A 23,186-nucleotide genomic window follows, 5' to 3' on the forward strand; every position below is an offset into this window, starting at 1 on the left:
GCGTCTGACTCCAGATCAGAAGGTTGCATGTTCAAATCAAGTTGGGGTCACTCTTTGACATTTTTTTCCCCACCAAGTCTATATCTCTGACTTCTAAAGCAAAGCCAAAAGAAGGGCGCTTTGCATTGGCCGGGAATCGAACCCGGGCCTCCCGCGTGGCAGGCGAGAATTCTACCACTGAACCACCAATGCTTCACTTACATAGGCTGAGCAGAGAGCCCTGCCGTAGACAGTAGTGATGAGGCCCATGCATTCGCATGGGACACCTATGAACAAAGTTTGCATGGCAAGCCTTGGACTGCCAAACGTTCACATGCTGATGGCAGGAATCAGATGCAGGAGACTGAAACTATGAATGTTTCTGCTTTTGCTAAGGACAGTGGTTTGGGGCCAGTGTTGTGCTTGACAGAGCACGACATCAGCCTGCTCTCTGGCTGCTCCCGGGAGAAGTGGCTGACAGAAAGCACCCTCCAGACCACCAGCAATCTTGTGTTTCACAACATGCCACTGTCACTGGACTTTCCTTCTGGGAAAGCCTAGTCACTGACCTGGCCAGATTCCCTGTCCTCCCCAAAATCCTGGGGAGAAACGGGCAGAGTTCTGCACCCTGCGCCCTCTTTCGCGTCCCTAACGCGCTCCCAACGCGCCCTACAGCCCTGGTCGGGCACAGCCCTGGTCGGGCTCATACCACTGGGGCCTCTGCCGAGGAAGAGCCCCGGAAGCCTAGGGCCAGGCCTATTGCACAGGCATCTTAGACCAGGCCATTCCGGGATTGCTGTGTTTCACGTCCTGCCCTTCAACACTCCTGGGAGGGCTTTCCCTGAGAACCCTCATGTCTCTGCCCTCCCAGGAGGCTGTGGTTCTATGCAAAATAGGGGGTGCACCACGGGCCGTCCCCTTTCCTCTCTCTCGCCAATATCTTTCACCAAAACTGAGCCCTGCAGGTAAATGTATCTATCTGGCTGAGGGGCCAGGGAGGGCCTTTGCCTGCAGTCTTACAAGCCAGAGTGCAGAGAAGGCAGCAGCTCTGGGACCGGGACTCTGCTCAAAGACATATCTAACATGCCACAGTGGAGCTGAGATGGGCAAGACACGTGTCTCACAGGCTGGCAGCACACCAAGACAGTTGCAGGAAACTATGCTAACAAGGAAAGAGAAAAGTCACGTGTCTCGTGGCCTTCCCACCATTAGACAGTAGTCTGCGCAAGAAAACATCCAACAGTGACAGGACAACCAAGCAAATGACAAATGCCGTGCTGAATAAAGTCATCTTACATGACATTTCGTACAAAGGCCCAGATGATGGGGATGATCGCGCAGCAGAAGCAGCAAGTATCAGAGCCACCGAACCTGGGGTGAGTTACACGAGGAGAAAGGGCGACATGGGGACAGGGGCTATGGGCTCAGGGAACAGCTACCACAATGCAACCTCGGGTGTGGGGATGCCACTCATTGCGGGTACTGCCCTGGGATTTCCTTTTAGAAAGAATCGCTGGTTAAAGTGTAGTGCACAAAAAACCCAACTCCTCGATTACACTATTAGATAACATCCTTTAACTGCCCCACCCACCCTGTGTGAGTCTCACCCACTTCCCGCCTGCTCCCTCTAGTCTGAGAGTTGTATCTCCACAAAAAACACACAGTGGGGCTCAATGAGCTGCTCATGTCTGACATGGACACCTAAGCAGTGCTGGATTCACAACCTGAAAGCCTGCAAAGGAAAGTGTGCCCGGCAGAAGATAAGCTGCCTGGCAACTCAGAACCTTCTTCTAAGAGAAGTAAGACATGTCACAATGGAGTCTAAGCCTACCTATCTTATGCCAGGACCTTAGAGCTGCAGGCAGGAGCACAAAGGTAAAAACATATATTGAGTCCCAACACGCTCACTGCGGTGGTTGGTCTCTGAGGCGCAATCGGTTAGCGTGTTCGGCTGTTAACCGAAAGGTGGGTGGTTCAAGCCCACCCAGGGACGTATGCTTTTGCCTACATCAAGTCCTGAATTAAAACACAGCTGTCTGGCTTTGCTCTTAGAGCTCTCGCTTTGCCTGCGTGACATGCTCTATCTCAACATTTCTATCTTCTCTCATCTCTTCACCTCTAGTCATTTCCACCAATAGGACTGGAAACGGGCCACCAAGCCTTCTACTTTAACCACAGGCGTACTGAGGGCCAATAAAAGGCACAGAAGCATTTCTTGATCCGGGGCTGAGAACTGCATGCACAGGGACCTCGTGGCGCAACGGTAGCGCGTCTGACTCCAGATCAGAAGGTTGCGTGTTCAAATCACGTCGGGGTCACTCTTTGAAATTTTTTTCCCCACTAAGTCTATATCTCTGACTTCTAAAGCAAAGCCAAAAGAAGGGCGCTTTGCATTGGCCGGAAATCGAACCCGGGCCTCCCACGTGGCAGGCGAGAATTCTACCACTGAACCACCAATGCTTCACTTACATAGGCTGAGCAGAGAGCCCTGCCGTAGACAGTAGTGATGAGGCCCATGCATTCGCATGGGACACCTATGAACAAAGTTTGCATGGCAAGCCTTGGACTGCCAAACGTTCACATGCTGATGGCAGGAATCAGATGCAGGAGACTGAAACTATGAATGTTTCTGCTTTTGCTAAGGACAGTGGTTTGGGGCCAGTGTTGTGCTTGACAGAGCACGACATCAGCCTGCTCTCTGGCTGCTCCCGGGAGAAGTGGCTGACAGAAAGCACCCTCCAGACCACCAGCAATCTTGTGTTTCACAACATGCCACTGTCACTGGACTTTCCTTCTGGGAAAGCCTAGTCACTGACCTGGCCAGATTCCCTGTCCTCCGCAAAATCCTGGGGAGAAACGGGCAGAGTTCTGCGCCCTGCGCCCTCTTTCGCATCCCTAACGCGCTCCCAACGCGCCCTACAGCCCTGGTCGGGCACAGCCCTGGTCGGGCTCATACCACTGGGGCCTCTGCCGAGGAAGAGCCCCGGAAGCCTAGGGCCAGGCCTATTGCACAGGCATCTTAGACCAGGCCATTCTGGGATTGCTGTGTTTCACGTCCTGCCCTTCAACACTCCTGGGAGGGCTTTCCCTGAGAACCCTCATGTCTCTGCCCTCCCAGGAGGCTGTGGTTCTATGCAAAATAGGGGGTGCACCACGGGCCGTCCCCTTTCCTCTCTCTCGCCAATATCTTTCACCAAAGCTGAGCCCTGCAGGTAAATGTATCTATCTGGCTGAGGGGCCAGGGAGGGCCTTTGCCTGCAGTCTTACAAGCCAGAGTGCAGAGAAGGCAGCAGCTCTGGGACCGGGACTCTGCTCAAAGACATATCTAACATGCCACAGTGGAGCTGAGATGGGCAAGACACGTGTCTCACAGGCTGGCAGCACACCAAGACAGTGGCAGGAAACTATGCTAACAAGGAAAAAGAAAAGTCACGTGTCTCGTGGCCTTCCCACCATTAGACAGTAGTCTGCGCAAGAAAACAGCCAACAGTGTCAGGACAACCAAGCAAATGACAAACGCCGTGCTGAATAAAGTCATCTTACATGACATTTCGTACAAAGGCCCAGATCATGGGGATGATCGCGCAGCAGAAGCAGCAAGTATCAGAGCCACCGAACCTGGGGTGAGTTACACGAGGAGAAAGGGCGACATGGGGACAGGGGCTATGGGCTCAGGGAACAGCTACCACAATGCAACCTCGGGTGTGGGGATGCCACTCATTGCGGGTACTGCCCTGGGATTTCCTTTTAGAAAGAATCGCTGGTTAAAGTGTAGTGCACAAAAAACCCAACTCCTCGATTACACTATTAGATAACATCCTTTAACTGCCCCACCCACCCTGTGTGAGTCTCACCCACTTCCCGCCTGCTCCCTCTAGTCTGAGAGTTGTATCTCCACAAAAAACAAACAGTGGGGCTCAATGAGCTGCTCATGTCTGACATGGACACCTAAGCAGTGCTGGATTCACAACCTGAAAGCCTGCAAAGGAAAGTGTGCCCGGCAGAAGATAAGCTGCCTGGCAACTCAGAACCTTCTTCTAAGAGAAGTAAGACATGTCACAATGGAGTCTAAGCCTACCTGTCTTATGCCAGGACCTTAGAGCTGCAGGCAGGAGCACAAAGGTAAAAACATATATTGAGTCCCAACACGCTCACTGCGGTGGTTGGTCTCTGAGGCGCAATCGGTTAGCGTGTTCGGCTGTTAACCGAAAGGTGGGTGGTTCAAGCCCACCCAGGGACGTATGCTTTTGCCTACATCAAGTCCTGAATTAAAACACAGCTGTCTGGCTTTGCTCTTAGAGCTCTCGCTTTGCCTGCGTGACATGCTCTATCTCAACATTTCTATCTTCTCTCATCTCTTCACCTCTAGTCATTTCCACCAATAGGACTGGAAACGGGCCACCAAGCCTTCTACTTTAACCACAGGCGTACTGAGGGCCAATAAAAGGCACAGAAGCATTTCTTGATCCGGGGCTGAGAACTGCATGCACAGGGACCTCGTGGCGCAACGGTAGCGCGTCTGACTCCAGATCAGAAGGTTGCGTGTTCAAATCACGTCGGGGTCACTCTTTGAAATTTTTTTCCCCACTAAGTCTATATCTCTGACTTCTAAAGCAAAGCCAAAAGAAGGGCGCTTTGCATTGGCCGGGAATCGAACCCGGGCCTCCCACGTGGCAGGCGAGAATTCTACCACTGAACCACCAATGCTTCACTTACATAGGCTGAGCAGAGAGCCCTGCCGTAGACAGTAGTGATGAGGCCCATGCATTCGCATGGGACACCTATGAACAAAGTTTGCATGGCAAGCCTTGGACTGCCAAACGTTCACATGCTGATGGCAGGAATCAGATGCAGGAGACTGAAACTATGAATGTTTCTGCTTTTGCTAAGGACAGTGGTTTGGGGCCAGTGTTGTGCTTGACAGAGCACGACATCAGCCTGCTCTCTGGCTGCTCCCGGGAGAAGTGGCTGACAGAAAGCACCCTCCAGACCACCAGCAATCTTGTGTTTCACAACATGCCACTGTCACTGGACTTTCCTTCTGGGAAAGCCTAGTCACTGACCTGGCCAGATTCCCTGTCCTCCCCAAAATCCTGGGGAGAAACGGGCAGAGTTCTGCGCCCTCTTTCGCGTCCCTAACGCGCTCCCAACTTTCCCTACAGCCCTGGTCGGGCACAGCCCTGGTCGGGCTCATACCACTGGGGCCTCTGCCGAGGAAGAGCCCCGGAAGCCTAGGGCCAGGCCTATTGCACAGGCATCTTAGACCAGGCCATTCCGGGATTGCTGTGTTTCACGTCCTGCCCTTCAACACTCCTGGGAGGGCTTTCCCTGAGAACCCTCATGTCTCTCCCCTCCCAGGAGGCTGTGGTTCTATGCAAAATAGGGGGTGCACCACGGGCCGTCCCCTTTCCTCTCTCTCGCCAATATCTCTCACCAAAGCTGAGCCCTGCAGGTAAATGTATCTATCTGGCTGAGGGGCCAGGGAGGGCCTTTGCCTGCAGTCTTACAAGCCAGAGTGCAGAGAAGGCAGCAGCTCTGGGACCGGGACTCTGCTCAAAGACATATCTAACATGCCACAGTGGAGCTGAGATGGGCAAGACACGTGTCTCACAGGCTGGCAGCACACCAAGACAGTGGCAGGAAACTATGCTAACAAGGAAAGAGAAAAGTCACGTGTCTCGTGGCCTTCCCACCATTAGACAGTAGTCTGCGCAAGAAAACATACAACAGTGACAGGACAACCAAGCAAATGACAAACGCCGTGCTGAATAAAGTCATCTTACATGACATTTCGTACAAAGGCCCAGATCATGGGGATGATCGTGCAGAAGCAGCAAGTATCAGAGACACCGAACCTGAGGTGAGTTACACGAGGAGAAAGGGCGACATGGGGACAGGGGCTAGGGGCTCAGGGAACAGCTACCACAATGCAACCTCGGGTGTGGGGATGCCACTCATTGCGGGTACTGCCCTGGGATTTCCTTTTAGAAAGAATCGCTGGTTAAAGTGTAGTGCACAAAAAACCCAACTCCTCGATTACACTATTAGATAACATCCTTTAACTGCCCCACCCACCCTGTGTGAGTCTCACCCACTTCCCGCCTGCTCCCTCTAGTCTGAGAGTTGTATCTCCACAAAAAACACACAGTGGGGCTCAATGAGCTGCTCATGTCTGACATGGACACCTAAGCAGTGCTGGATTCACAACCTGAAAGCCTGCAAAGGAAAGTGTGCGCGGCAGAAGATAAGCTGCCTGGCAACTCAGAACCTTCTTCTAAGAGAAGTAAGGCATGTCACAATGGAGTCTAAGCCTACCTGTCTTATGCCAGGACCTTAGAGCTGCAGGCAGGAGCACAAAGGTAAAAACATATATTGAGTCCCAACACGCTCACTCCGGTGGTTGGTCTCTGTGGCGCAATCGGTTAGCGCGTTCGGCTGTTAACTGAAAGGTTGGTGGTTCAAGCCCACCCAGGGACGTATGCTTTTGCCTACATCAAGTCCTGAATTAAAACACAGCTGTCTGGCTTTGCTCTTAGAGCTCTCGCTTTGCCTGCGTGACATGCTCTATCTCAACATTTCTATCTTCTCTCATCTCTTCACCTCTAGTCATTTCCACCAATAGGACTGGAAACGGGCCACCAAGCCTTCTACTTTAACCACAGGTGTACTGAGGGCCAATAAAAGGCACAGAAGCATTTCTTGATCCGGGGCTGAGAACTGCATGCACAGGGACCTCGTGGCGCAACGGTAGCGCGTCTGACTCCAGATCAGAAGGTTGCGTGTTCAAATCACGTCGGGGTCACTCTTTGACATTTTTTTCCCCACCAAGTCTATATCTCTGACTTCTAAAGCAAAGCCAAAAGAAGGGTGCTTTGCATTGGCCGGGAATCGAACCCGGGCAACCCTCGTGGCAGGCGAGAATTCTACCACTGAACCACCAATGCTTCACTTACATAGGCTGAGCAGAGAGCCCTGCCGTAGACAGTAGTGATGAGGCCCATGCATTCGCATGGGACACCTATGAACAAAGTTTGCATGGCCAGCCTTGGACTGCCAAACGTTCACATGCTGATGGCAGGAATCAGATGCAGGAGACTGAAACTATGAATGTTTCTGCTTTTGCTAAGGACAGTGGTTTGGGGACAGTGTTGTGCTTGACAGAGCACAACATCAGCCTGCTCTCTGGCTGCTCCCGGGAGAAGTGGCTGACAGAAAGCACCCTCCAGACCACCAGCAATCTTGTGTTTCACAACATGCCACTGTCACTGGACTTTCCTTCTGGGAAAGCCTAGTCACTGACCTGGCCAGATTCCCTGTCCTCCCCAAAATCCTGGGGAGAAACGGGCAGAGTTCTGCGCCCTGCGCCCTCTTTCGCATCCCTAACGCGCTCCCAACGCGCCCTACAGCCCTGGTCGGGCACAGCCCTGGTCGGGCTCATACCACTGGGGCCTCTGCCGAGGAAGAGCCCCGGAAGCCTAGGGCCAGGCCTATTGCACAGGCATCTTAGACCAGGCCATTCAGGGATTGCTGTGTTTCACGTCCTGCCCTTCAACACTCCTGGGAGGGCTTTCCCTGAGAACCCTCATGTCTCTGCCCTCCCAGGAGGCTGTGGTTCTATGCAAAATAGGGGGTGCACCACGGGCCGTCCCCTTTCCTCTCTCTCGCCAATATCTTTCACCAAAGCTGAGCCCTGCAGGTAAATGTATCTATCTGGCTGAGGGGCCAGGGAGGGCCTTTGCCTGCAGTCTTACAAGCCAGAGTGCAGAGAAGGCAGCAGCTCTGGGACCGGGACTCTGCTCAAAGACATATCTAACATGCCACAGTGGAGCTGAGATGGGCAAAACACGTGTCTCACAGGCTGGCAGCACACCAAGACAGTGGCAGGAAACTATGCTAACAAGGAAAGAGAAAAGTCACTTGTCTCGTGGCCTTCCCACCATTAGACAGTAGTCTGCGCAAGAAAACATCCAACAGTGACAGGACAACCAAGCAAATGACAAACGCCGTGCTGAATAAAGTCATCTTACATGACATTTCGAACAAAGGCCCAGATCATGGGGATGATCGCGCAGAAGTAGCAAGTATCAGAGCCACCGAACCTGAGGTGAGTTACACGAGGAGAAAGGGCGACATGGGGACAGGGGCTAGGGGCTCAGGGAACAGCTACCACAATGCAACCTCGGGTGTGGGGATGCCACTCATTGCGGGTGCTGCCCTGGGATTTCCTTTTAGAAAGAATCGCTGGTTAAAGTGTAGTGCACAAAAAACCCAACTCCTCGATTACACTATTAGATAACATCCTTTAACTGCCCCACCCACCCTGTGTGAGTCTCACCCACTTCCCGCCTGCTCCCTCTAGTCTGAGAGTTGTATCTCCACAAAAAACACACAGTGGGGCTCAATGAGCTGCTCATGTCTGACATGGACACCTAAGCAGTGCTGGATTCACAACCTGAAAGCCTGCAAAGGAAAGTGTGCCCGGCAGAAGATAAGCTGCCTGGCAACTCAGAACCTTCTTCTAAGAGAAGTAAGACATGTCACAATGGAGTCTAAGCCTACCTGTCTTATGCCAGGACCTTAGAGCTGCAGGCAGGAGCACAAAGGTAAAAACATATATTGAGTCCCAACACGCTCACTGCGGTGGTTGGTCTCTGTGGCGCAATCGGTTAGCGCGTTCGGCTGTTAACCGAAAGGTTGGTGGTTCAAGCCCACCCAGGGACGTATGCTTTTGCCTACATCAAGTCCTGAATTAAAACACAGCTGTCTGGCTTTGCTCTTAGAGCTCTCGCTTTGCCTGCGTGACATGCTCTATCTCAACATTTCTATCTTCTCTCATCTCTTCACCTCTAGTCATTTCCACCAATAGGACTGGAAACGGGCCACCAAGCCTTCTACTTTAACCACAGGCGTACTGAGGGCCAATAAAAGGCACAGAAGCATTTCTTGATCCGGGGCTGAGAACTGCATGCACAGGGACCTCGTGGCGCAACGGTAGCGCGTCTGACTCCAGATCAGAAGGTTGCGTGTTCAAATCACGTCGGGGTCACTCTTTGACATTTTTTTCCCCACCAAGTCTATATCTCTGACTTCTAAAGCAAAGCCAAAAGAAGGGCGCTTTGCATTGGCCGGGAATCGAACCCGGGCCTCCCGGTGGCAGGCGAGAATTCTACCACTGAACCACCAATGCTTCACTTACATAGACTGACCAGAGAGCCCTGCCGTAGACAGTAGTGAAGAGGCCCATGCATTCGCATGGGACACCTATGAACAAAGTTTGCATGGCAAGCCTTGGACTGCCAAACGTTCACATGCTGATGGCAGGAATCAGATGCAGGAGACTGAAACTATGAATGTTTCTGCTTTTGCTAAGGACAGTGGTTTGGGGCCAGTGTTGTGCTTGACAGAGCACGACATCAGCCTGCTCTCTGGCTGCTCCCGGGAGAAGTGGCTGACAGAAAGCACCCTCCAGACCACCAGCAATCTTGTGTTTCACAACATGCCACTGTCACTGGACTTTCCTTCTGGGAAAGCCTAGTCACTGACCTGGCCAGATTCCCTGTCCTCCCCAAAATCCTGGGGAGAAACGGGCAGAGTTCTGCGCCCTGCGCCCTCTTTCGCGTCCCTAACGCGCTCCCAACGCGCCCTACAGCCCTGGTCGGGCTCATACCACTGGGGCCTCTGCCGAGGAAGAGCCCCGGAAGCCTAGGGCCAGGCCTATTGCACAGGCATCTTAGACCAGGCCATTCCGGGATTGCTGTGTTTCACGTCCTGCCCTTCAACACTCCTGGGAGGGCTTTCCCTGAGAACCCTCATGTCTCTCCCCTCCCAGGAGGCTGTGGTTCTATGCAAAATAGGGGGTGCACCACGGGCCGTCCCCTTTCCTCTCTCTCGCCAATATCTTTCACCAAAGCTGAGCCCTGCAGGTAAATGTATCTATCTGGCTGAGGGGCCAGGGAGGGCCTTTGCCTGCAGTCTTACAAGCCAGAGTGCAGAGAAGGCAGCAGCTCTGGGACCGGGACTCTGCTCAAAGACATATCTAACATGCCACAGTGGAGCTGAGATGGGCAAGACACGTGTCTCACAGGCTGGCAGCACACCAAAACAGTGGCAGGAAACTATGCTAACAAGGAAAGAGAAAAGTCACATGTCTCGTGGCCTTCCCACCATTAGACAGTAGTCTGCGCAAGAAAACATCCAACAGTGACAGGACAACCAAGCAAATGACAAACGCCGTGCTGAATAAAGTCATCTTACATGACATTTCGTACAAAGGCCCAGATCATGGGGATGATCGCACAGAAGCAGCAAGTATCAGAGCCACCGAACCTGAGGTGAGTTACACGAGGAGAAAGGGCGACATGGGGACAGGGGCTAGGGGCTCAGGGAACAGCTACCACAATGCAACCTCGGGTGTGGGGATGCCACTCATTGCGGGTACTGCCCTGGGATTTCCTTTTAGAAAGAATCGCTGGTTAAAGTGTAGTGCACAAAAAACCCAACTCCTCGATTACACTATTAGATAACATCCTTTAACTGCCCCACCCACCCTGTGTGAGTCTCACCCACTTCCCGCCTGCTCCCTCTAGTCTGAGAGTTGTATCTCCACAAAAAACACACAGTGGGGCTCAATGAGCTGCTCATGTCTGACATGGACACCTAAGCAGTGCTGGATTCACAACCTGAAAGCCTGCTAAGGAAAGTGTGCCCGGCAGAAGATAAGCTGCCTGGCAACTCAGAACCTTCTTCTAAGAGAAGTAAGACATGTCACAATGGAGTCTAAGCCTACCTGTCTTATGCCAGGACCTTAGAGCTGCAGGCAGGAGCACAAAGGTAAAAACATATATTGAGTCCCAACACGCTCACTGCAGTGGTTGGTCTCTGTGGCGCAATCGGTTAGCGCGTTCGGCTGTTAACCGAAAGGTTGGTGGTTCAAGCCCACCCAGGGACGTATGCTTTTGCCTACATCAAGTCCTGAATTAAAACACAGCTGTCTGGCTTTGCTCTTAGAGCTCTCGCTTTGCCTGCGTGACATGCTCTATCTCAACATTTCTATCTTCTCTCATCTCTTCACCTCTAGTCATTTCCACCAATAGGACTGGAAACGGGCCACCAAGCCTTCTACTTTAACCACAGGCGTACTGAGGGCCAATAAAAGGCACAGAAGCATTTCTTGATCCGGGGCTGAGAACTGCATGCACAGGGACCTCGTGGCGCAACGGTAGCGCGTCTGACTCCAGATCAGAAGGTTGCGTGTTCAAATCACGTCGGGGTCACTCTTTGACATTTTTTTCCCCACCAAGTCTATATCTCTGACTTCTAAAGCAAAGCCAAAAGAAGGGCGCTTTGCATTGGCCGGGAATCGAACCCGGGCCTCCCGCGTGGCAGGCGAGAATTCTACCACTGAACCACCAATGCTTCACTTACATAGGTTGAGCAGAGAGCCCTGCCATAGACAGTAGTGATGAGGCCCATGCATTCGCATGGGACACCTATGAACAAAGTTTGCATGGCAAGCCTTGGACTGCCAAACGTTCACATGCTGATGGCAGGAATCAGATGCAGGAGACTGAAACTATGAATGTTTCTGCTTTTGCTAAGGACAGTGGTTTGGGGCCAGTGTTGTGCTTGACAGAGCACGACATCAGCCTGCTCTCTGGCTGCTCCCGTGAGAAGTGGCTGACAGAAAGCACCCTCCAGACCACCAGCAATCTTGTGTTTCACAACATGCCACTGTCACTGGACTTTCCTTCTGGGAAAGCCTAGTCACTGACCTGGCCAGATTCCCTCTCCTCCCCAAAATCCTGGGGAGAAACGGGCAGAGTTCTGCGCTCTCTTTCGCGTCCCTAACGCGCTCCCAACGCGCCCTACAGCCCTGGTCGGGCACAGCCCTGGTCGGGCTCATACCACTGGGGCCTCTGCCGAGGAAGAGCCCCGGAAGCCTAGGGCCAGGCCTATTGCACAGGCATCTTAGACCAGGCCATTCTGGGATTGCTGTGTTTCACGTCCTGCCCTTCAACACTCCTGGGAGGGCTTTCCCTGAGAACCCTCATGTCTCTCCCCTCCCAGGAGGCTGTGGTTCTATGCAAAATAGGGGGTGCACCACGGGCCGTCCCCTTTCCTCTCTCTCGCCAATATCTCTCACCAAAGCTGAGCCCTGCAGGTAAATGTATCTATCTGGCTGAGGGGCCAGGGAGGGCCTTTGCCTGCAGTCTTACAAGCCAGAGTGCAGAGAAGGCAGCAGCTCTGGGACCGGGACTCTGCTCAAAGACATATCTAACATGCCACAGTGGAGCTGAGATGGGCAAGACAGGTGTCTCACAGGCTGGCAGCACACCAAGACAGTGGCAGGAAACTATGCTAACAAGGAAAGAGAAAAGTCACGTGTCTCGTGGCCTTCCCACCATTAGACAGTAGTCTGCGCAAGAAAACATCCAACAGTGACAGGACAACCAAGCAAATGACAAACGCCGTGCTGAATAAAGTCATCTTACATGACATTTCGTACAAAGGCCCAGATCATGGGGATGATCGCGCAGAAGCAGCAAGTATCAGAGCCACCGAACCTGAGGTGAGTTACACGAGGAGAAAGGGCGACATGGGGACAGGGGCTAGGGGCTCAGGGAACAGCTACCACAATGCAACCTCGGGTGTGGGGATGCCACTCATTGCGGGTACTGCCCTGGGATTTCCTTTTAGAAAGAATCGCTGGTTAAAGTGTAGTGCACAAAAAACCCAACTCCTCGATTACACTATTAGATAACATCCTTTAACTGCCCCACCCACCCTGTGTGAGTCTCACCCACTTCCCGCCTGCTCCCTCTAGTCTGAGAGTTGTATCTCCACAAAAAACACACAGTGGGGCTCAATGAGCTGCTCATGTCTGACATGGACACCTAAGCAGTGCTGGATTCACAACCTGAAAGCCTGCAAAGGAAAGTGTGCCCGGCAGAAGATAAGCTGCCTGGCAACTCAGAACCTTCTTCTAAGAGAAGTAAGACATGTCACAATGGAGTCTAAGCCTACCTGTCTTATGCCAGGACCTTAGAGCTGCAGGCAGGAGCACAAAGGTAAAAACATATATTGAGTCCCAACACGCTCACTGCGGTGGTTGGTCTCTGTGGCGCAATCGGTTAGCGCGTTCGGCTGTTAACCGAAAGGTTGGTGGTTCAAGCCCACCCAGGGACGTATGCTTTTGCCTACATCAAGTCCTGAATTAAAACACAGCTGTCTGGCTTTGCTCTTAGAGCTCTCGCTTTGCCTGCGTGACATGCTCTATCTCAACATTTCTATCTTCTCTCATCTCTTCACCTCTAGTCATTTCCACCAATAGGACTGGAAACGGGCCACCAAGCCTTCTACTTTAACCACAGGCGTACTGAGGGCCAATAAAAGGCACAGAAGCATTTCTTGATCCGGGGCTGAGAACTGCATGCACAGGGACCTCGTGGCGCAACGGTAGCGCGTCTGACTCCAGATCAGAAGGTTGCGTGTTCAAATCACGTCGGGGTCACTCTTTGAAATTTTTTTCCCCACCAAGTCTATATCTCTGACTTCTAAAGCAAAGCCAAAAGAAGGGTGCTTTGCATTGGCCGGGAATCGATCCCGGGCAACCCTCGTGGCAGGCGAGAATTCTACCACTGAACCACCAATGCTTCACTTACATAGGCTGAGCAGAGAGCCCTGCCGTAGACAGTAGTGATGAGGCCCATGCATTCGCATGGGACACCTATGAACAAAGTTTGCATGGCAAGCCTTGGACTGCCAAACGTTCACATGCTGATGGCAGAAATCAGATGCAGGAGACTGAAACTATGAATGTTTCTGCTTTTGCTAAGGACAGTGGTTTGGGGCCAGTGTTGTGCTTGACAGAGCACGACATCAGCCTGCTCTCTGGCTGCTCCCGGGAGAAGTGGCTGACAGAAAGCACCCTCCAGACCACCAGCAATCTTGTGTTTCACAACATGCCACTGTCACTGGACTTTCCTTCTGGGAAAGCCTAGTCACTGACCTGGCCAGATTCCCTGTCCTCCCCAAAATCCTGGGGAGAAACAGGCAGAGTTCTGCGCCCTGCGCCCTCTTTCGCGTCCCTAACGCGCTCCCAACGCGCCCTACAGCCCTGGTCGGGCACAGCCCTGGTCGGGCTCATACCACTGGGGCCTCTGCCGAGGAAGAGCCCCGGAAGCCTAGGGCCAGGCCTATTGCACAGGCATCTTAGACCAGGCCATTCCGGGATTGCTGTGTTTCACGTCCTGCCCTTCAACACTCCTGGGAGGGCTTTCCCTGAGAACCCTCATGTCTCTGCCCTCCCAGGAGGCTGTGGTTCTATGCAAAATAGGGGGTGCACCACGGGCCGTCCCCTTTCCTCTCTCTCGCCAATATCTTTCACCAAAGCTGAGCCCTGCAGGTAAATGTATCTAACTGGCTGAGGGGCCAGGGAGGGCCTTTGCCTGCAGTCTTACAAGCCAGAGTGCAGAGAAGGCAGCAGCTCTGGGACCAGGACTCTGCTCAAAGACATATCTAACATGCCACAGTGGAGCTGAGATGGGCAAGACACGTGTCTCACAGGCTGGCAGCACACCAAGACAGTGGCAGGAAACTGTGCTAACAAGGAAAGAGAAAAGTCACGTGTCTCGTGGCCTTCCCACCATTAGACAGTAGTCTGCGCAAGAAAACATCCAACAGTGACAGGACAACCAAGCAAATGACAAACGCCGTGCTGAATAAAGTCATCTTACATGACATTTCGTACAAAGGCCCAGATCATGGGGATGATCGCGCAGCAGAAGCAGCAAGTATCAGAGCCACCGAACCTGGGGTGAGTTACACGAGGAGAAAGGGCGACATGGGGACAGGGGCTATGGGCTCAGGGAACAGCTACCACAATGCAACCTCGGGTGTGGGGATGCCACTCATTGCGGGTACTGCCCTGGGATTTCCTTTTAGAAAGAATCGCTGGTTAAAGTGTAGTGCACAAAAAACCCAACTCCTCGATTACACTATTAGATAACATCCTTTAACTGCCCCACCCACCCTGTGTGAGTCTCACCCACTTCCCGCCTGCTCCCTCTAGTCTGAGAGTTGTATCCCCACAAAAAACACACAGTGGGGCTCAATCAGCTGCTCATGTCTGACATGGACACCTAAGCAGTGCTGGATTCACAACCTGAAAGCCTGCAAAGGAAAGTGTGCCCGGCAGAAGATAAGCTGCCTGGCAACTCAGAACCTTCTTCTAAGAGAAGTAAGACATGTCACAATGGAGTCTAAGCCTACCTGTCTTATGCCAGGACCTTAGAGCTGCAGGCAGGAGCACAAAGGTAAAAACATATATTGAGTCCCAACACGCTCACTGCGGTGGTTGGTCTCTGTGGCGCAATCGGTTAGCGGGTTCAGCTGTTAACCGAAAGGTTGGTGGTTCAAGCCCACCCAGGGACGTATGCTTTTGCCTACATCAAGTCCTGAATTAAAACACAGCTGTCTGGCTTTGCTCTTAGAGCTCTCGCTTTGCCTGCGTGACATGCTCTATCTCAACATTTCTATCTTCTCTCATCTCTTCACCTCTAGTCATTTCCACCAATAGGACTGGAAACGGGCCACCAAGCCTTCTACTTTAACCACAGGCGTACTGAGGGCCAATAAAAGCCACAGAAGCATTTCTTGATCCGGGGCTGAGAACTGCATGCACAGGGACATCGTGGCGCAACGGTAGCGCGTCTGACTCCAGATCAGAAGGTTGCGTGTTCAAATCACGTCGGGGTCACTCTTTGACATTTTTTTCCCCACCAAGTCTATATCTCTGACTTCTAAAGCAAAGCCAAAAGAAGGGCGCTTTGCATTGGCCGGGAATCGAACCCGGGCCTCCCGCGTGGCAGGCAAGAATTCTACCACTGAACCACCAATGCTTCACTTACATAGGCTGAGCAGAGAGCCCTGCCGTAGACAGTAGTGATGAGGCCCATGCATTTGCATGGGACACCTATGAACAAAGTTTGCATGGCAAGCCTTGGACTGCCAAACGTTCACATGCTGATGGCAGGAATCAGATGCAGGAGACTGAAACTATGAATGTTTCTGCTTTTGCTAAGGACAGTGGTTTGGGGCCAGTGTTGTGCTTGACAGAGCACGACATCAGCCTGCTCTCTGACTGCTCCCGGGAGAAGTGGCTGACAGAAAGCACCCTCCAGACCACCAGCAATCTTGTGTTTCACAACATGCCACTGTCACTGGACTTTCCTTCTGGGAAAGCCTAGTCACTGACCTGGCCAGATTCCCTGTCCTCCCCAAAATCCTGGGGAGAAACGGGCAGAGTTCTGCGCCCTGCTCCCTCTTTCGCGTCCCTAACGCGCTCCCAACGCGCCCTACAGCCCTGGTCGGGCACAGCCCTGGTCGGGCTCATACCACTGGGGCCTCTGCCGAGGAAGAGCCCCGGAAGCCTAGGGCCAGGCCTATTGCACAGGCATCTTAGACCAGGCCATTCCGGGATTGCTGTGTTTCACGTCCTGCCCTTCAACACTCCTGGGAGGGCTTTCCCTGAGAACCCTCATGTCTCTGCCCTCCCAGGAGGCTGTGGTTCTATGCAAAATAGGGGGTGCACCACGGGCCGTCCCCTTTCCTCTCTCTCGCCAATATCTTTCACCAAAGCTGAGCCCTGCAGGTAAATGTATCTATCTGGCTGAGGGGCCAGGGAGGGCCTTTGCCTGCAGTCTTACAAGCCAGAGTGCAGAGAAGGCAGCAGCTCTGGGACCGGGACTCTGCTCAAAGACATATCTAACATGCCACAGTGGAGCTGAGATGGGCAAGACACGTGTCTCACAGGCAGGCAGCAGAACAAGACAGTGGCAGGAAACTATGCTAACAAGGAAAGAGAAAAGTCACGTGTCTCGTGGCCTTCCCACCATTAGACAGTAGTCTGCGCAAGAAAACATCCAACAGTGACAGGACAACCAAGCAAATGACAAACGCTGTGCTGAATAAAGTCATCTTACATGACATTTCGTACAAAGGCCCAGATCATGGGGATGATCACGCAGAAGCAGCAAGTATCAGAGCCACCGAACCTGAGGTGAGTTACACGAGGAGAAAGGGCGACATGGGGACAGGGGCTAGGGTCTCAGGGAACAGCTACCACAATGCAACCTCGGGTGTGGGGATGCCACTCATTGCGGGTACTGCCCTGGGATTTCCTTTTAGAAAGAATCGCTGGTTAAAGTGTAGTGCACAAAAAACCCAACTCCTCGATTACACTATTAGATAACATCCTTTAACTGCCCCACCCACCCTGTGTGAGTCTCACCCACTTCCCGCCTGCTCCCTCTAGTCTGAGAGTTGTATCTCCACAAAAAACACACAGTGGGGCTCAATGAGCTGCTCATGTCTGACATGAACACCTAAGCAGTGCTGGATTCACAACCTGAAAGCCTGCAAAGGAAAGTGTGCCCGGCAGAAGATAAGCTGCCTGGCAACTCAGAACCTTCTTCTAAGAGAAGTAAGACATGTCACAATGGAGTCTAAGCCTACCTGTCTTATGCCAGGACCTTAGAGCTGCAGGCAGGAGCACAAAGGTAAAAACATATATTGAGTCCCAACACGCTCTGTGCGGTGGTTGGTCTCTGTGGCGCAATCGGTTAGCGCGTTCGGCTGTTAACCGAAAGGTTGGTGGTTCAAGCCCACCCAGGGACGTATGCTTTTGCCTACATCATGTCCTGAATTAAAACACAGCTGTCTGGCTTTGCTCTTAGAGCTCTCGCTTTGCCTGCGTGACATGCTCTATCTCAACATTTCTATCTTCTCTCATCTCTTCACCTCTAGTCATTTCCACCAATAGGACTGGAAACGGGCCACCAAGCCTTCTACTTTAACCACAGGCGTACTGAGGGCCAATAAAAGGCACAGAAGCATTTCTTGATCCGGGGCTGAGAACTGCATGCACAGGGACCTCGTGGCGCAACGGTAGCGCGTCTGACTCCAGATCAGAAGGTTGCGTGTTCAAATCACGTCGGGGTCACTCTTTGACATTTTTTTCCCCACCAAGTCTATATCTCTGACTTCTAAAGCAAAGCCAAAAGAAGGGCGCTTTGCATTGGCCGGGAATCGAACCCAGGCCTCTCGGGTGGCAGGAGAGAATTCTACCACTGAACCACCAATGCTTCTCTTACATAGGCTGAGCAGAGAACCCTGCCGTAGACAGTAGTGATGAGGCCCATGCATTCGCATGGGACACCTATGAACAAAGTTTGCATGGCAAGCCTTGGACTGCCAAACGTTCACATGCTGATGGCAGGAATCAGATGCAGGAGAGTGAAACTATGAATGTTTCTGCTTTTGCTAAGGACAGTGGTTTGGGGCCAGTGTTGTGCTTGACAGAGCACGACATCAGCCTGCTCTCTGGCTGCTCCCGGGAGAAGTGGCTGACAGAAAGCACCCTCCAGACCACCAGCAATCTTGTGTTTCACAACATGCCACTGTCACTGGACTTTCCTTCTGGGAAAGCCTAGTCACTGACCTGGCCAGATTCCCTGTCCTCCCCAAAATCCTGGGGAGAAACGGGCAGAGTTCTGCGCCCTGCGCCCTCTTTCGCGTCCCTAACGCGCTCCCAACGCGCCCTACAGCCCTGGTCGGGCACAGCCCTGGTTGGGCTCATACCACTGGGGCCTCTGCCGAGGAAGAGCCCCGGAAGCCTAGGGCCAGGCCTATTGCACAGGCATCTTAGACCAGGCCATTCCGGGATTGCTGTGTTTCACGTCCTGCCCTTCAACACTCCTGGGAGGGCTTTCCCTGAGAACCCTCATGTCTCTGCCCTCCCAGGAGGCTGTGGTTCTATGCAAAATAGGGGGTGCACCACGGGCCGTCCCCTTTCCTCTCTCTCGCCAATATCTTTCACCAAAACTGAGCCCTGCAGGTAAATGTATCTATCTGGCTGAGGGGCCAGGGAGGGCCTTTGCCTGCAGTCTTACAAGCCAGAGTGCAGAGAAGGCAGCAGCTCTGGGACCGGGACTCTGCTCAAAGACATATCTAACATGCCACAGTGGAGCTGAGATGGGCAAGACACGTGTCTCACAGGCTGGCAGCACACCAAGACAGTGGCAGGAAACTATGCTAACAAGGAAAGAGAAAAGTCACGTGTCTCGTGGCCTTCCCACCATTAGACAGTAGTCTGCGCAAGAAAACGTCCAACAGTGACAGGACAACCAAGCAAATGACAAACGCCGTGCTGAATAAAGTCATCTTACATGACATTTCGTACAAAGGCCCAGATCATGGGGATGATCGCGCAGCAGAAGCAGCAAGTATCAGAGCCACCGAATCTGGGGTGAGTTACACGAGGAGAAAGGGCGACATGGGGACAGGGGCTATGGGCTCAGGGAACAGCTACCACAATGCAACCTCGGGTGTGGGGATGCCACTCATTGCGGGTACTGCCCTGGGATTTCCTTTTAGAAAGAATCGCTGGTTAAAGTGTAGTGCACAAAAACCCCAACTCCTCGATTACACTATTAGATAACATCCTTTAACTGCCCCACCCGCCCTGTGTGAGTCTCACCCACTTCCCGCCTGCTCCCTCTAGTCTGAGAGTTGTATCTCCACAAAAAACACACAGTGGGGCTCAATGAGCTGCTCATGTCTGACATGGACACCTAAGCAGTGCTGGATGCACAACCTGAAAGCCTGCAAAGGAAAGTGTGCCCGGCAGAAGATAAGCTGCCTGGCAACTCAGAACCTTCTTCTAAGAGAAGTAAGACATGTCACAATGGAGTCTAAGCCTACCTGTCTTATGCCAGGACCTTAGAGCTGCAGGCAGGAGCACAAAGGTAAAAACATATATTGAGTCCCAACACGCTCACTGCGGTGGTTGGTCTCTGTGGCGCAATCGGTTAGCGTGTTCGGCTGTTAACCGAAAGGTTGGTGGTTCAAGCCCACCCAGGGACGTATGCTTTTGCCTACATCAAGTCCTGAATTAAAACACAGCTGTCTGGCCTTGCTCTTAGAGCTCTCGCTTTGCCTGCGTGACATGCTCTATCTCAACATTTCTATCTTCTCTCATCTCTTCACCTCTAGTCATTTGCACCAATAGGACTGGAAACGGGCCACCAAGCCTTCTACTTTAACCACAGGCGTACTGCGGGCCAATAAAAGGCACAGAAGCATTTCTTGATCCGGGGCTGAGAACTGCATGCACAGGGACCTCGTGGCGCAACGGTAGCGCGTCTGACTCCAGATCAGAAGGTTGCGTGTTCAAATCACGTCGGGGTCACTCTTTGAAATTTTTTTCCCCACCAAGTCTATATCTCTGACTTCTAAAGCAAGTCCAAAAGAAGGGCGCTTTGCATTGGCCGGGAATCGAACCCGGGCCTCCCGCGTGGCAGGCAAGAATTCTACCACTGAACGACCAATGCTTCACTTACATAGGCTGAGCAGAGAGCCCTGCCGTAGACAGTAGTGATGAGGCCCATGCATTCGCATGGGACACCTATGAACAAAGTTTGCATGGCAAGCCTTGGACTGCCAAACGTTCACATGCTGATGGCAGGAATCAGATGCAGGAGACTGAAACTATGAATGTTTCTGCTTTTGCTAAGGACAGTGGTTTGGGGCCAGTGTTGTGCTTGACAGAGCACAACATCAGCCTGCTCTCTGGCTGCTCCCGGGAGAAGTGGCTGACAGAAAGCACCCTCCAGACCACCAGCAATCTTGTGTTTCACAACATGCCACTGTCACTGGACTTTCCTTCTGGGAAAGCCTAGTCACTGACCTGGCCAGATTCCCTGTCCTCCCCAAAATCCTGGGGAGAAACGGGCAGAGTTCTGCGCCCTGCGCCCTCTTTCGCGTCCCTAACGCGCTCCCAACGCGCCCTACAGCCCTGGTCGGGCACAGCCCTGGTCGGGCTCATACCACTGGGGCCTCTGCCGAGGAAGAGCCCCGGAAGCCTAGGGCCAGGCCTATTGCACAGGCATCTTAGACCAGGCCATTCCGGGATTGCTGTGTTTCACGTCCTGCCCTTCAACACTCCTGGGAGGACTTTCCCTGAGAACCCTCATGTCTCTGCCCTCCCAGGAGGCTGTGGTTCTATGCAAAATAGGGGGTGCGCCACGGGCCGTCCCCTTTCCTCTCTCTCGCCAATATCTTTCACCAAAGCTGAGCCCTGCAGGTAAATGTATCTATCTGGCTGAGGGGCCAGGGAGGGCCTTTGCCTGCAGTCTTACAAGCCAGAGAGCAGAGAAGGCAGCAGCTCTGGGACCGGGACTCTGCTCAAAGACATATCTAACATGCCACAGTGGAGCTGAGATGGGCAAGACACGTTTCTCACAGGCTGGCAGCACACCAAGACAGTGGCAGGAAACTATGCTAACAAGGAAAGAGAAATGTCACGTGTCTCGTGGCCTTCCCACCATTAGACAGTAGTCTGGGCAAGAAAACATCCAACAGTGACAGGACAACCAAGCAAATGACAAACGCCGTGCTGAATAAAGTCATCTTACATGACATTTCGTACAAAGGCCCAGATCATGGGGATGATCGCGCAGCAGAAGCAGCAAGTATCAGAGCCACCGAACCTGGGGTGAGTTACACGAGGAGAAAGGGCGACATGGGGACAGGGGCTATGGGCTCAGGGAACAGCTACCACAATGCAACCTCGGGTGTGGGGATGCCACTCATTGCGGGTACTGCCCTGGGATTTCCTTTTAGAAAGAATCGCTGGTTAAAGTGTAGTGCACAAACAACCCAACTCCTCGATTACACTATTAGATAACATCCTTTAACTGCCCCACCCACCCTGTGTGAGTCTCACCCACTTCCCGCCTGCTCCCTCTAGTCTGAGAGTTGTATCTCCACAAAAAACACACAGTGGGGCTCAATGAGCTGCTCATGTCTGACATGGACACCTAAGCAGTGCTGGATTCACAACCTGAAAGCCTGCAAAGGAAAGTGTGCCCGGCAGAACATAAGCTGCCTGGCAACTCAGAACCTTCTTCTAAGAGAAGTAAGACATGTCACAATGGAGTCTAAGCCTACCTGTCTTATGCCAGGACCTTAGAGCTGCAGGCAGGAGCACAAAGGTAAAAACATATATTGAGTCCCAACACGCTCACTGCTGTGGTTGGTCTCTGTGGCGTAATCGGTTAGCACGTTCGGCTGTTAACTGAAAGGTTGGTGGTTCAAGCCCACCCAGGGACGTATGCTTTTGCCTACATCAAGTCCTGAATTAAAACACAGCTGTCTGGCTTTGCTCTTAGAGCTCTCGCTTTGCCTGCGTGACATGCTCTATCTCAACATTTCTATCTTCTCTCATCTCTTCACCTCTAGTCATTTCCACCAATAGGACTGGAAACGGGACACCAAGCCTTCTACTTTAACCACAGGCGTACTGAGGGCCAATAAAAGGCACAGAAGCATTTCTTGATCCGGGGCTGAGAACTGCATGCACAGGGACCTCGTGGCGCAACGGTAGCGCGTCTGACTCCAGATCAGAAGGTTGCGTGTTCAAATCATGTCGGGGTCCCTCTTTGACATTTTTTTGCCCACCAAGTCTATATCTCTGACTTCTAAAGCAAAGCCAAAAGAAGGGCGCTTTGCATTGGCCGGGAATCGAACCCGGGCCTCCCGCGTGGCAGGCGAGAATTCTACCACTGAACCACCAATGCTTCACTTACATAGGCTGAGCAGAGAGCCCTGCCGTAGACAGTAGTGATGAGGCCCATGCATTCGCATGGGACACCTATGAACAAAGTTTGCATGGCAAGCCTTGGACTGCCAAACGTTCACATGCTGATGGCAGGAATCAGATGCAGGAGACTGAAACTATGAATGTTTCTGCTTTTGCTAAGGACAGTGGTTTGGGGCCAGTGTTGTGCTTGACAGAGCACGACATCAGCCTGCTCTCTGGCTGCTCCCGGGAGAAGTGGCTGACAGAAAGCACCCTCCAGACCACCAGCAATCTTGTGTTTCACAACATGCCACTGTCACTGGACTTTCCTTCTGGGAAAGCCTAGTCACTGACCTGGCCAGATTCCCTGTCCTCCCCAAAATCCTGGGGAGAAACGGGCAGAGTTCTGCGCCCTGCGCCCTCTTTCGCGTCCCTAACGCGCTCCCAATGCGCCCTACAGCCCTGGTCGGGCACAGCCCTGGTCGGGCTCATACCACTGGGGCCTCTGCCGAGGAAGAGCCCCGGAAGCCTAGGGCCAGGCCTATTGCACAGGCATCTTAGACCAGGC

General features: G+C 52.7%; 15 non-coding genes across 15 annotated transcripts; 12 read left to right on the top strand and 3 right to left on the bottom strand.

Annotated features, from left to right (window-relative positions):
- Nucleotides 1-121: 121 nt before the first annotated feature.
- Nucleotides 122-192, bottom strand: TRNAG-GCC (transfer RNA glycine (anticodon GCC)). Its single transcript has one exon. It is a non-coding gene; the product is annotated as a tRNA-Gly (tRNA).
- Nucleotides 193-2,225: 2,033 nt separating this feature from the next.
- Nucleotides 2,226-2,297, top strand: TRNAW-CCA (transfer RNA tryptophan (anticodon CCA)). Its single transcript has one exon. It is a non-coding gene; the product is annotated as a tRNA-Trp (tRNA).
- Nucleotides 2,298-4,472: 2,175 nt separating this feature from the next.
- Nucleotides 4,473-4,544, top strand: TRNAW-CCA (transfer RNA tryptophan (anticodon CCA)). Its single transcript has one exon. It is a non-coding gene; the product is annotated as a tRNA-Trp (tRNA).
- A 2,165-nt stretch (nucleotides 4,545-6,709) lies between these two features.
- TRNAW-CCA (transfer RNA tryptophan (anticodon CCA)) lies at nucleotides 6,710-6,781 on the top strand. Its single transcript has one exon. It is a non-coding gene; the product is annotated as a tRNA-Trp (tRNA).
- A 1,845-nt stretch (nucleotides 6,782-8,626) lies between these two features.
- On the top strand, nucleotides 8,627-8,700 carry TRNAN-GUU (transfer RNA asparagine (anticodon GUU)). The gene has a single exon. It is a non-coding gene; the product is annotated as a tRNA-Asn (tRNA).
- Nucleotides 8,701-8,953: 253 nt separating this feature from the next.
- On the top strand, nucleotides 8,954-9,025 carry TRNAW-CCA (transfer RNA tryptophan (anticodon CCA)). Its single transcript has one exon. It is a non-coding gene; the product is annotated as a tRNA-Trp (tRNA).
- Nucleotides 9,026-10,853: 1,828 nt separating this feature from the next.
- Nucleotides 10,854-10,927, top strand: TRNAN-GUU (transfer RNA asparagine (anticodon GUU)). Its single transcript has one exon. It is a non-coding gene; the product is annotated as a tRNA-Asn (tRNA).
- A 253-nt stretch (nucleotides 10,928-11,180) lies between these two features.
- Nucleotides 11,181-11,252, top strand: TRNAW-CCA (transfer RNA tryptophan (anticodon CCA)). The gene has a single exon. It is a non-coding gene; the product is annotated as a tRNA-Trp (tRNA).
- Nucleotides 11,253-11,323: 71 nt separating this feature from the next.
- Nucleotides 11,324-11,394, bottom strand: TRNAG-GCC (transfer RNA glycine (anticodon GCC)). The gene has a single exon. It is a non-coding gene; the product is annotated as a tRNA-Gly (tRNA).
- Nucleotides 11,395-13,090: 1,696 nt separating this feature from the next.
- TRNAN-GUU (transfer RNA asparagine (anticodon GUU)) lies at nucleotides 13,091-13,164 on the top strand. Its single transcript has one exon. It is a non-coding gene; the product is annotated as a tRNA-Asn (tRNA).
- A 253-nt stretch (nucleotides 13,165-13,417) lies between these two features.
- Nucleotides 13,418-13,489, top strand: TRNAW-CCA (transfer RNA tryptophan (anticodon CCA)). Its single transcript has one exon. It is a non-coding gene; the product is annotated as a tRNA-Trp (tRNA).
- A 4,092-nt stretch (nucleotides 13,490-17,581) lies between these two features.
- On the top strand, nucleotides 17,582-17,655 carry TRNAN-GUU (transfer RNA asparagine (anticodon GUU)). The gene has a single exon. It is a non-coding gene; the product is annotated as a tRNA-Asn (tRNA).
- A 253-nt stretch (nucleotides 17,656-17,908) lies between these two features.
- TRNAW-CCA (transfer RNA tryptophan (anticodon CCA)) lies at nucleotides 17,909-17,980 on the top strand. The gene has a single exon. It is a non-coding gene; the product is annotated as a tRNA-Trp (tRNA).
- Nucleotides 17,981-20,155: 2,175 nt separating this feature from the next.
- Nucleotides 20,156-20,227, top strand: TRNAW-CCA (transfer RNA tryptophan (anticodon CCA)). Its single transcript has one exon. It is a non-coding gene; the product is annotated as a tRNA-Trp (tRNA).
- A 2,318-nt stretch (nucleotides 20,228-22,545) lies between these two features.
- TRNAG-GCC (transfer RNA glycine (anticodon GCC)) lies at nucleotides 22,546-22,616 on the bottom strand. Its single transcript has one exon. It is a non-coding gene; the product is annotated as a tRNA-Gly (tRNA).
- Nucleotides 22,617-23,186: the final 570 nt, after the last annotated feature.

The sequence above is a fragment of the Pleurodeles waltl genome, chromosome 4_1 (genome assembly GCF_031143425.1).
Source record: "Pleurodeles waltl isolate 20211129_DDA chromosome 4_1, aPleWal1.hap1.20221129, whole genome shotgun sequence".
Taxonomy (NCBI): Eukaryota; Metazoa; Chordata; class Amphibia; order Caudata; family Salamandridae; genus Pleurodeles; species Pleurodeles waltl.